This window comes from Arachis stenosperma, chromosome 6 (assembly GCF_014773155.1).
Source record: "Arachis stenosperma cultivar V10309 chromosome 6, arast.V10309.gnm1.PFL2, whole genome shotgun sequence".
Taxonomy (NCBI): domain Eukaryota; kingdom Viridiplantae; phylum Streptophyta; class Magnoliopsida; order Fabales; family Fabaceae; genus Arachis; species Arachis stenosperma.
The window spans coordinates 107,171,742-107,183,793 of NC_080382.1; the positions used below are offsets into that span (position 1 = coordinate 107,171,742).

A 12,052-nucleotide genomic window follows, 5' to 3' on the forward strand; every position below is an offset into this window, starting at 1 on the left:
GAGCTAGGACAAGAATTACAACAAGAGGAGGAAGGTAAAACTAGTGAACCGGAAGAGGTAAATAGATAATTGAAGGAGTTTGATCAAGAAGTGGATTGCATCATCAATGATTTTTTGTCCACCTTGGTCAACTCCCTCAATGATCTTGAGGAACCCTTCTCTCTTGAGTTTGAGAGAGATAGGGAAGAGCTTGAAAAGGATGGTGAGGAAGAGGTGATCACCCAAGAAGTGGAGGCATTCATGCAAGAGTCCAAGAGAAATACTCCAATCCAAGGTCAAATTGAGTGGATAACAATTCCTCAAAGAACTTCATCGGTCCACATCAATTTGTTATCTTGGAAACAGATTATCAACTTAAGGTGCTTCTTGGAGTATTAAATGGTGAAGGATTGGATGTTGGTTTCAAAAGAAATTTAAGGTATAAATGGTGCAAGATACAATTAAGAGGATTCCAAGGATTTTTTGGGTGCTTCAAAGGTGATTCAAAAGGTTGTTCATCCAAAGGCCCAAGTGAAAGTCAACAAGAGGATGATGGAGAAACCAAAGTGTGCGATCCGGGCATACACCTCTACAATCAACAATTTTGGATCCTAATCTCTTGCTTGAGGTTGCTTGAGAGCTTAATGTACTTTGTTTGGGACCCTGGAGGCCTAATCAAGAGCAAAGATGGGTGGTGACTCAAGGATGAGTGGAAGCATAAGCCACCATGACACAAGCTTCACTCAAAAGTCCAACTTGAGAACTTTAAACCAAAGTGCTAGGTGGGAGACACCCCACCATGGTAATATCCTTCCACCCTCTCTTCTTTTAGCCTTTTGTTTATTGAATTTTGTTTCTTTGCTTAGCTTAGTTTGATTAGATTCTAGGCTTAATTTTAGTTGCATTTTATGTTTGATCATGTGTTTTTGAAGAATGATATGTTTTGGGGTTGAAAACCTTTTATTGATATCATGTTTGATACCTTAGAGGCATTAAAAATGTTGCAGAAACAGAGATCTGTGCGTGCGCACAGCGTTGTGTGTACGCACACTTCCCCTGTTTTTCGCCATCTGTGCGTGTGCACAGCATCATGCGTACACACACCTGTTTGCACGCATTCTGTTTGCAGAACTCGCACCCTCTATGCACGCGCCCCACCACATTTTCATTCTGTGCGTACGCACGAACTCTTGTGCATATGCACACATGGTCATTTTGCCTTATTTCAAAAAAAAAGAGAGAGAGTGATTTGTGCGTGCACACAGCCCCATGCACACACACACACGCCTTGACACCCCCTCTGCCAGCAGTGTTCGCACGCCCTATGCGTATGAACGCCCCCGATTTTTGCTGGTGTGCGTACGCACAACGCATGAGTCGCATTATGGGCAGTAATTAGAAAGCTGCCCTATTGCGCCACTCCTCACCCCCTTTCTTCTTTCTTTCTTTCATTCATTCTTTCTTTCCCTTCTCTACTCTCTTTCTTCTCCTCTCCGGCAAAGCACCGTCGCCGTGAGCCTCGCAGAGGCTAGCACAAGTGCCACTGTTACCTATCTCTTTCTTTTCCATCCTTCAACTTTTCAATTTTCTTGTTTTAATCTTCTTTGTTATGTTGAGTTGCTTGCTTAATTTCTATTTTCTTTATTTAACTTTAGTAATCTAGCTTATGTTTTGCCTTATTGTTTGTTTGTTGCATTGCAAGTGTTCAAAATTTGTTATTTGTGGGTTATTGATGCTTGAATTTTTAATTGAACTTGTTGAATATGTGCACTGCACTCCATGTGTTTGACATAATGCCTGAATGAACTTTTTGTTTAAAGCTTGTGTTATTGCTACCATATGTGTTAGACTATATCCTGTTTGGTATTCTAATTAAGAATTGTGCACTTTTGAATGATTATGATGTAATTTTGGTATTGGAATTTCAATAATGTACTTGTTCATTGTCTTGAGTTACTAGCACCAAATTGATTTAGAAATTGACTTTTTGTCTTTTATTTGGTGCAATTTTTAACAAGTACATATTGAATTTAGTGAATTGAATAGAATTTCTTGTTCATCATGGTTTTTAAGTCAATATAATCACATCACAAGGTATTTGCTCCTTGTTAATGCTTTGCATTTGTTTGAGTTGACTTGACTTGATTCTGATCAAGACTTATCACTTTTTGTAGCAAGCACCTTCCCATGTGATTATTGCCTTATTCTTAAGGATGATTAGGGAGTTTCTCTTCATCATAGCATTAGTTATTGTTTATTGTACTATTTTATATCAATTTTTATCATAGCATTGGTTATTGTTTATTGTACTATTTTATATCAATTTTTCTCATTCACTTACACAACTTCAATATCCAATAATTCCTAAACTCAATTCACTATTGTGGTAGTTGCCTAAGTTTGCTTGTCCTTAATTGATGCTTATCTATTGCTTGCATCTTAGGCCATTTAATTGAGGAACTCATGCTTACTTTTTGATGGTGTGGATGCTGTTTTAATGGGCCGTTGTATGTATTCTAACCGCGAGCATAGTTGGAATACACACATGGCTCATCTTTTTGTTATACCACACCACTATGCAAACTTCCTCAATTAAATGCTTGTTTGTTTTCTTTTTGCTCCAAGCATACAATGTATTTCTCCCTCCTTTACCTTTTTGTACTACTTGCCCGATGATTTCTTATTATACTTTATTCATTCTTTTTGAGGATGAGACATAAAGGCAAGGAGCCGGGAGAGGAGGAGGACACCGAGGATTAAGATGCCAAGAACGCATTGAACTTGGCAATTTTCATGCAACCCGAGCCCCCGCATCCGTCAGCTGAAGGTGAAAGAACTTAGAGCCATTTTCCCACAGATTGTGTTCGTGCACGGAGGACCGTGCAACGCTTAAGTGTGGGGGAGGATTCGTCATTTTGGGGTGTAAATTCTCTTTTCCGAACACTTTGCACTTTATTTTTGTTTCTTTTTACTATGTTTCTTGTAGATATTTGGAGTGTTTTTTATTGTTGCATTGCATTTTCTTTTGGTATATATATATCATAGTTTATTTCTAGCTATTGCATCTTGCATTTTTTTCTTAGTATATATTTTATAGATAGAAGTTGTGATTAGATAATGTGAATAGCATAGTGCCTAGTTCAATTTTGTCCTGATTGTTCATGTTAATTTTTGCGATGTTGAAAATTAGGAAAGAACTAGGAATTTTGAAAAAATTGCATCCATCATATCATACATACATATAGGAAAGAATTTTGGTAAAAAACAACGAAAATTTTCAAGAACTTTGTTTCGAGGGCACACTATTGAATTGATTTGGAAAATTGTTTTTAAGCTTGCTTGAATTATTTTTATGGAACATAGAAGAGGAAAGAACAAATACCTTGTGAGTTTTTAAGCTATATTGAGTGGTTACACATTTTAACCACTAAATTTGTTCATTGTGTGTTATATCTCTTCTATGATTGTAATCTTGGTTTTTCTTGATTCTTTATTTCCAATTATTGATGTTTTGAATTTCATTGAGCATGATTGAGGCCATCTTTGAATTAAGCTTACTTTACCCATATGGCCTACCCTTTGCATATACCATTATTAACCCCCTTTGAGCTTTATTTACCCCCATTGTTCTTGATATTAGCACATCACAATCTTAAGCGGAAAAATATGATTTACCTTGGATTGTATCCTTGATTAGCTTGGGTTGAGGAGTGTGTTTCATTTAAGTGTGGGAGAATTTTGGGAAGCATTGGTAGAGAAAATGTTTAATTTGGGTATTTCATTGAAGATTTTGGAAAATGGGTGCATTCATGTATGAACTATTAAACCATATGCATTTATCTTGATTCAAAAAGAACTTCATTAATAAAAAGGGGACAAAGGTTATCCTAAAGAGAAAAGAATTGAATAAGGAATGCATATGTGAAGTGAATGGAAAATCATACATGAATGTTTGTGAACAAGAAATGATGGGAGGTTAGGATTGCATATTTTTGTTATTGGATTGATATAGGTTGAGTGAGATACTTAAACTAATCAAGGATTCAAATCATTTTAGTCCACTTAGCCATATCTATCCCACCTTAGCCCTAACCCCATTACAACCCTAATAAGTCCTCATGATAATTGCATTCATGTATCACTTATTTGTTGATTGTTAGATGAAAAGCAAACCCCTGAAAGCATGATTAGAAAGAGACTTGAGTGATTAAACCCTTAGACACCGAGTGATTAGAGTGTATACACATCTAGTGAGGGTTCAATTACTCAATTCTATATTTTCACATCTCTTATCATGCACTCTTGCAAGTTGCTTCATTTTGATGAGCAAATCAATTCTCTAGATTTTGATTGCATTGGATTATTTCCTTACTTTGCGCTATATGTCTATGTATTTACTTGGGAATTTGATTGTTTGTTTTCACCAATTTTCATAGGAAACTAAACTATAGATAGATACATAGCTATAGATAGTATATACATACTTGCATGCATATAGATAGTTGCATTTAATAAGTTAGTTACCCCTTGATCATTTTCCTTGTTGGTTTAGCATAAGGACATGCTATTGTTTAAGTGTGGGGGAATTGATGAGTCTAAATTTTTCGATATATTTTGACTCAATTTGGATGGATTTTGTCATATAAACTCACACTCAAGCACCAAAATAGCATACTTTTGTGATTTTTCCCCAATTTGAACTTAAATGTGAAAACATGTATTTTTGTGCTTAAATTGAGTAATTTAATTTCACTTTTATGCCATTTGATGCCATGATATATTTTGTGAGTGATTTCAGGTCATTTAGGCAAGATTGGCTAAGTAAAAGTGGAAGAAAGCATGTAGAAGGGAGAACACATGAAGAAAACAAGGAAAAGCACACACAGCGAAGCGTGCGTGCGCACAAGCAAGCGTGCGTGTGCACAAGAAGAGATTTGCATGTGTGCTTGCGCACGACGACCTGTGCATACGCACAGGTCCCTGCATGTGATTTCATTAATAAAAAACGTGCTGCGCAATTTGTGAGGGCTTTTGGCCCATTTTGGAAGGCTTGAAAGCTGAATATTGATGCTATATCAAGAGGAATTCAACACTTATGAAGGCATTAGCTTAGGAGGCCTCAATTTGGACATTTTTTATAGTATTAGGAGTAGGGGTAGGAGTAGTGTAGAAATGCTCTCTTAGGGTTTCATTTCCATCTCCATTGTAGAATTTTATATGCTAATGTTTAAGTGTGGGGAGGTTGATAAACCACTATTTTATGGTTTATATTGTGTTTAATTGAGTGGTTTTTATCAAATTCTTGCCCACTTATTCATATGATTTGCATGACTTTACAATTCCTTCCTAGTTTAGTTCTATAGTTGAAAACTTGCTTCTTAGAGATCTTTTAATTACGTATTTTAATTCTCCTTTATACCATTCGATACCGTGATACGTGTGTTAAGTGTTTTAGGCTTCATAGGGCAGAAATGGCTTAGAGAATGGAGAGGAAGCTTGCAAAAATGGAAGGAACACAAGAAACTAAGGAGATGACTAGCAAACACCGATGCAGACGCATGGCTCACGTGACCGCGTGAAATGGAGAAAATCGCAGTGACGCGTTCGCGTGCCTGACGTGAAAGCGTGTATTAGAGTCTGCACAGACGACGCGAATGCGTGGACAACGCGTACGCGTGGCAAGAAAAATGCTGAATGACACTCACGCGTGGATGACGCGTACGCGTGATATGCGCGATCTGCAAAAAATTCAGAACACGCTGGGGACGATTTTGGGCCGCATTTTGACCCAATTTTTGGCCCAGAAACACAGAATAAAGCTAGAGAACATGCAAAAACTCAAGGGAGACATAGCATAAGCTGATACTTCATAATTTTAGGATTAGATGTAGTTTTTAGAGAGAGAGGCTCTCTCCTCTCTCTTAGGATTTAGGATTAGGATTAGGATTAGGATTCCTACTTCTCAATTTCTAGGTTCAATGTTCCTTTTATTTATTTTTCCAATTTAATTTATGAACTTTTCCATGTTATATTTGATTTCTTTTTATTAATATAATTCGAGGTATTTCAGACTTATGATTTTTATTTAGCTTTTTACACTTTTGGCTTTGGTTAAGTAATTGGTGACACTTGAGTTATCAAACTCGAGGTGTTGACTGAAAATTGGAATTCCTTGCTAATTAATTTGGATTCCACTAACTCTAGCCTTTTCAAGGGAAAGACTAGGACTTGAGGAATCAAATTGATTTATCTACTTAACATACCTTCATAGTTAGAGGTTGACAAAGAGGGAGCAAAATCCAATTCTCATCACACCTGATAAGGATAACTAGGATAGGATTTCTAGTTCTCATACCTTGCCAAGAGATTTTTTAATTATTAATTTATTTTTCTTGCAATTTATTTCTCTTGTTCAAACCTTTCAAAAACCCAACAATACTGTTTTCTATAACCAATAATAAAACACACCTCCCTGCAATTCCTTGAGAAGACGACCCGTGGTTTGAATACTTCGGTTATAAATTTTATTGGGTTTGCTTAAGTGACAACCAAAACTTTTGTACGAAAGGATTTTCTATTGGTTTAGAAACTATACTTACAACGCAATTATATTTGTGAATTTCTTTACCGATAGAAATCAGATCGTCCAAATGGCGCCGTTGCAGGGGAATTACAAACGTGTGCCTTATTATTGGTTATTGTAAATATTTTCTTTTTATTAGTTTTTGTTTTTATTTTCTCCTACTACTATGAACTCTCACCTCTTTGGCTATGAGTCTGGTTACAACTATGTTGCAGAAAGAAGAGATTACAATGAGAACTTGCATCAATGATGGAACAATCAGATGGGAGGAGTCACAAGGATTTAATCAACCCTCATGGCAACAACCACCTCCAATGGACTATCAACAACTATTATGTGATGCATATCAAGGCAATGGCTATGGTGAGCACTCTTTTGATTATCAACAACCACCACCATATGCCTATGAACCCCCTCATCAATATTGCTTTGGACCACCATACTCACAAGCCCCTTTCCACCATTCACCTCCATATGACCCTAACCCGTATCCACCATACCAACCACCTTATGAGCCAAATTAACCATACATAGAACCACCCCATTCCAACACAATTACTCTCATGAACCACCACCTCAATATAAACCATCTCCTTATCATTATCAAGATGAACCACCTTCCTACCATGAACCCTTTCTCCCAACAAATGAACCCTCCTATCCACCCCACCCATGGAGAAAGCACTTACCGATATAAACTCTACTATACAAGCTCTCGTCGCCCAAATTGGACCACCGAATACCTTCAACAATCAACCCTCAAGTTCTAGTGCACTTCCTTTTTAACCACAGAATCTCTCCGTCCCATCATCACCATCCATGGAAGAGCACTCACATCCATCAATCCAAGAGCAACATGATTCCAATGATGCTATTGACATGGAACAAGAGAGAAGGGATCATCTTCGCAAATCCATACTTCATAAGGAGCTAGAGGAGGCACTAAAGGTGAAGGTAGAAAAGACCTTTGCAGATGAAGGAGTAGTTGAAGGGAGTTGTCATAGAAAAGAAATCATCAAGGAGGAGTACGATTTTATACTTAAACAACTGGACAAAGCAGCAATTATTGAAAAGGAAAAAGTGGTTGAAGACTTAGGAGATGCTGAACCTCCATGGAAAAGTCAAGTTATAGAGCCTCCTTCAAAGACGTTTGAAATTGATGTTAAGGAGGGTGTACAACCTCCAAGGCATGTCATGGTTGAAGATTTGGAAGAGGTTAATCAAGAGATGGAGATTCAAAGAGAAGAAGCATGATGAGCGGATAATTTATACGCTTTTTGGCAATGTTTTTAGTATGTTTTAGTTAGTTTTTACTATATTTTTATTATTTTTTAGTTAAAATTCACTTTTCTGGACTTTACTATGAGTTTGTATGTTTTTTTGTGATTTCAGGTATTTTCTGGCTGAAATTGAGGGACCTGAGCAAAAATCTGATTCAGAGACTGAAAAGGACTGCAGATGCTGTTGGATTCTGACCTCCCTTCACTCGAAGTGGATTTTCTCGAGTTACAGAAACCCAATTGGCTCGCTCTCAAAGGCGTTGGAAAGTAGACATCCTGGGCTTTCTAGCAATGTATAATAGTCCATACTTTGCCTGAGATTTGATGGCCCAAACTGGCGTTTCAAATCAGCTCAAAACTGCCCGGCGTTAAACGCCGGAACTGGCACAAGAATGGGAGTTAAACGCCCAAACTGGCACAAAAGCTGGCGTTTAACTCCAAGAAAAGTCTCTACACATGAAAGCTTCAATGCTCAGCCCAAGCACACACCAAGTGGGCCCGGAAGTGGATTTTTATGTCATTTACTCATCTTTGTAAACCCTAGGCTACTAGTTCTTTACAAATAGGACCTTTTACTATTGTATTTAGAATCGGGAGATCTTTGAATCTTTTGATCACGTTTTGGGGGCTGGCCTCACGGCCATGCCTAGAACTTGTTCTTATGTATTTTCAACGGTGGAGTTTCTACACACCATAGATTAAGGTGTGGAGCTCTGCTGTACCTCGAGTATTAATGCAATTACTATTGTTCTTCTATTCAATTCAGCTTGTTCTTATTCCAAGATATTCATTCGCACTCAAGAACTTGATGAATGTGATGATTATGTGACGCTCATCATCATTCTCACTTATGAACGCGTGCCTGACAACCACTCCCGTTCTACAAGCAAACAAGGCTTGAATGTTTATCTCTTGGATTCCTTAATCGGAATCTTCGTGGTATAAGCTAGAATTGATGGCGGCATTCAAGAGAATCCGGAAGGTTTAAACCTTGTCTGAGGTATTCTGAGTAGGATTCAATGATTGAATAACTGTGACGAGCTTCAAACTGCTGAAGGCTGGGCGTTAGTGACAGACGCAAAAGAATCAATGGATTCTATTCCAACCTGATTGAAAACCGACAGATGATTAGCCGTGCCGTGACAGGGTGCGTTGAACATGTTCACTGAGAGGACGGGACTGTAGCCACTGACAACGGTGATGCCCAACATACAGCTTGCCATGGAAGGGAGTAAGAAGGATTGGATGAAGACAGTAGGAAAGCAGAGAGACGGAAGGGACAAAGCATCTCCATATGCTTATCTGAAATTCTCACCAATGAATTACATAAGTATCTCTATCCTTGTTTTATGTTTTATTCATAAATCATCCATAACCATTTGAATCTGCCTGACTGAGATTTACAAGGTGACCATAGCTTGCTTCATACCAACAATCTCCGTGGGATCGACCCTTACTCGCGTAAGGTTTATTACTTGGACGACCCAGTGTACTTGCTGGTTAGTTGTGCGAAGTTGTGAAATTATGTTTAGACCATGGTATTGAGCACCAAGTTTTTGGAGCCATTATCGGGGATTGTTTGAGTTGTGAAAAGTAGAGATCACAATTTCGTGCACCAAGTTTTTGGCGTCGTTGCCGGGGAATTAAATGTCCTAACTACAGTTTCGCATTTGTTCCCTGCAATAACAGTGCCAAGTTTTGATCCGGCAACAACACCAAGTTTTTGGCGTCGTTGCCGGGGATTGTTTCGAGTATGGACAACTGACGGTTCATCTTGTTGCTTAGATTAGGTATTTTGCTTCAGAGTTCTTAAGAATGAATTCTAGTGTTTCAATGTGATGTTCTTATCATCACCAAAGCTAATTGATTTTCATCAATTTAGCTCTTGAATGCAATGTCCTGCTAAAGCTTGGCTAGCCATGTCTAATTTCTTTAGACTAAAGCTTTAGACTAACATTGCATGATTCCTGGAATTCTCATTAAGAATTTTGATACCTTTATTTTCTTTTTCACTTAATTTTCGAAAAATCCAAAAAATTACAAAATCATAAAAACCAAAAATATTCTCATGTCTCTTGTTGAGTCTAGTGTCTCATTTTAAATTTGGTGTCAATTGCATGTTTCTGTTCTTCTTGTATTCATTCATGTGTCTTAAGTGATCTTCAAGATGTTCTTGATGATTTCCTTGCTCTGATCTTTGAATTCTCTTGACTTGAGTGTTTTGTTGTTTCTCATATGCATTCTCATTTGTTAGTGTCAATAGTATGCAAACTTCTAAGTTTGGTGTCTTGCATGCATTGTTATTTGATTTTAGTTACATTTTGATTATTAAAAATCCAAAAAAGTTTTTTTGTGTCTTTTCAAGTCAATAATACAGAAAATTGAAGATTCAGAACATACAGCAGAGGAATTACACAAAAAAAGCTGGGCGTTCAAAACGCCCAGTGAAGAAAGGCAAACTGGCGTTTAAATGCCAGCCAGGGTGCCTGGCTGGGCGTTTAACGCCCAAAAGGGTAGTGTTTTGGGCGTTAAACGCCAGAATGTGCACCATTCTGGGCGTTTAACGCCAGGATGGCACAAGAGGGAAGATTTTGTTTTTTTTAACTCAATTTTTTCAAGTTTTCAAAATTTTTTCAAAATCAAATCTTTTTCAAATCATATCTTTGCAATCAAATCTTTTTCAAAATCAATTTCTTTCCATTTTCAAAAATACTTGCTATCAATTAATGATTTGATTCAACATTTCAAGTATGTTGCCTTTTCTGTTGAGAAAGGTTTAATGTTTGAATCATATCCTTTCTTGTTAGGCAAGTCATTAATTTTTAAAATCAAATCTTTTTAAATTGTTTTTCAAATCATATCTTCTCAATCACATCTTTTTAAAACCATAACTTTTCAATCATATCTTTTTAATCACATCTTTTTCAAAATAGTTTTCAATCATATCTTTTTACTTTCTAATTTCAAATTTTTTTTCAAAAATCACTTGATTTCTTTTCCACTCTTAGTTTTCGAAAATCAATTAGAGTTTTTCAAAATGTTTTTAAAATCTTTTTAATTTATTTTCAAAAATTTCTTCCCTTCTTCTCACATCCTTCTATTTATGGACTAACACTACTTCTCAATGAACAATTCGAACTCCATCTCTTTTGATAAGTTCGAATTCTTCTACCTCTTCCTTCTATTTTTCTTTTCCTCTGACATCTCAAGGAATCTCTATACTGTAACATAGAGGATTCCATATTTTCTTGTTCTCTTCTCTTTCATATGAGCAGGAGCAAAGACAAAAGCATTCTTGTTGAAGCTGACCCTGAACCTGAAAGGACCTTGAAGCGAAAACTAAGAGAAGCTAAGGCACAACTCTCTGTAGAGGACCTAACAGAAATCTTCAAAGAAGAAGAACCCATGGTAGCCGAAAACAACAACAATGCCAACAATGCAAGGAAGGTGCTGGGTGACTTTACTGCACCTACTCCCGACTTCTATGGGAGAAGCATCTCTATCCCTGCCATTGGAGCAAACAACTTTGAGCTTAAGCCTCAATTAGTTTCTCTAATGCAACAGAATTGCAAGTTCCATGGACTTCCATTGGAAGATCCTCATCAGTTTTTAGCTAAATTCTTGCAAATCTGTGACACTGTCAAGACCAATGGGGTTGACCCTGAGGTCTACAGACTTATGCTATTCCCTTTTGCTGTAAGAGACAGAGCTAGGATATGGTTGGATTCACAACCTAAAGAAAGCCTGAACTCTTGGGAAAAGCTAGTCAATGCCTTCTTGGCAAAGTTCTTTCCACCTCAAAAATTGAGTAAGCTTAGAGTGGAAGTCCAAACCTTCAGACAGAAGGAAGGTGAATCCCTCTATGAAGCTTGGGAAAGATACAAACAATTGATCAGAAAGTGTCCTTCTGACATGCTTTCTGAATGGAGCATCATAGATATCTTCTATGATGGTCTGTCTGAACTGTCCAAGATGTCTTTGGATAGCTCTGCTGGAGGATCTCTTCATCTGAAGAAGACACCTGCAGAAGCTCAAGAACTAATTGAAATGGTTGCAAATAAACAATTCATGTACACTTCTGAAAGGAATCCTGTGAATAATGGGACAAATCAGAAGAAAGGAGTTCTTAAGATTGATACTCTGAATGCCATATTGGCTCAGAACAAAATATTGACTCAGCAAGTCAATTTGATTTCTCAAAGTCTGTCTG

General features: G+C 37.3%; 1 non-coding gene across 1 annotated transcript; it reads right to left on the reverse strand.

Moving 5' to 3' along the window:
- Window positions 1-11,652: 11,652 nt before the first annotated feature.
- On the reverse strand, window positions 11,653-11,760 carry LOC130938033 (small nucleolar RNA R71). Its single transcript, XR_009069216.1, has one exon. It is a non-coding gene; the product is annotated as a small nucleolar RNA R71 (small nucleolar RNA).
- Between the last annotated feature and the right edge of the window lie 292 nt (window positions 11,761-12,052).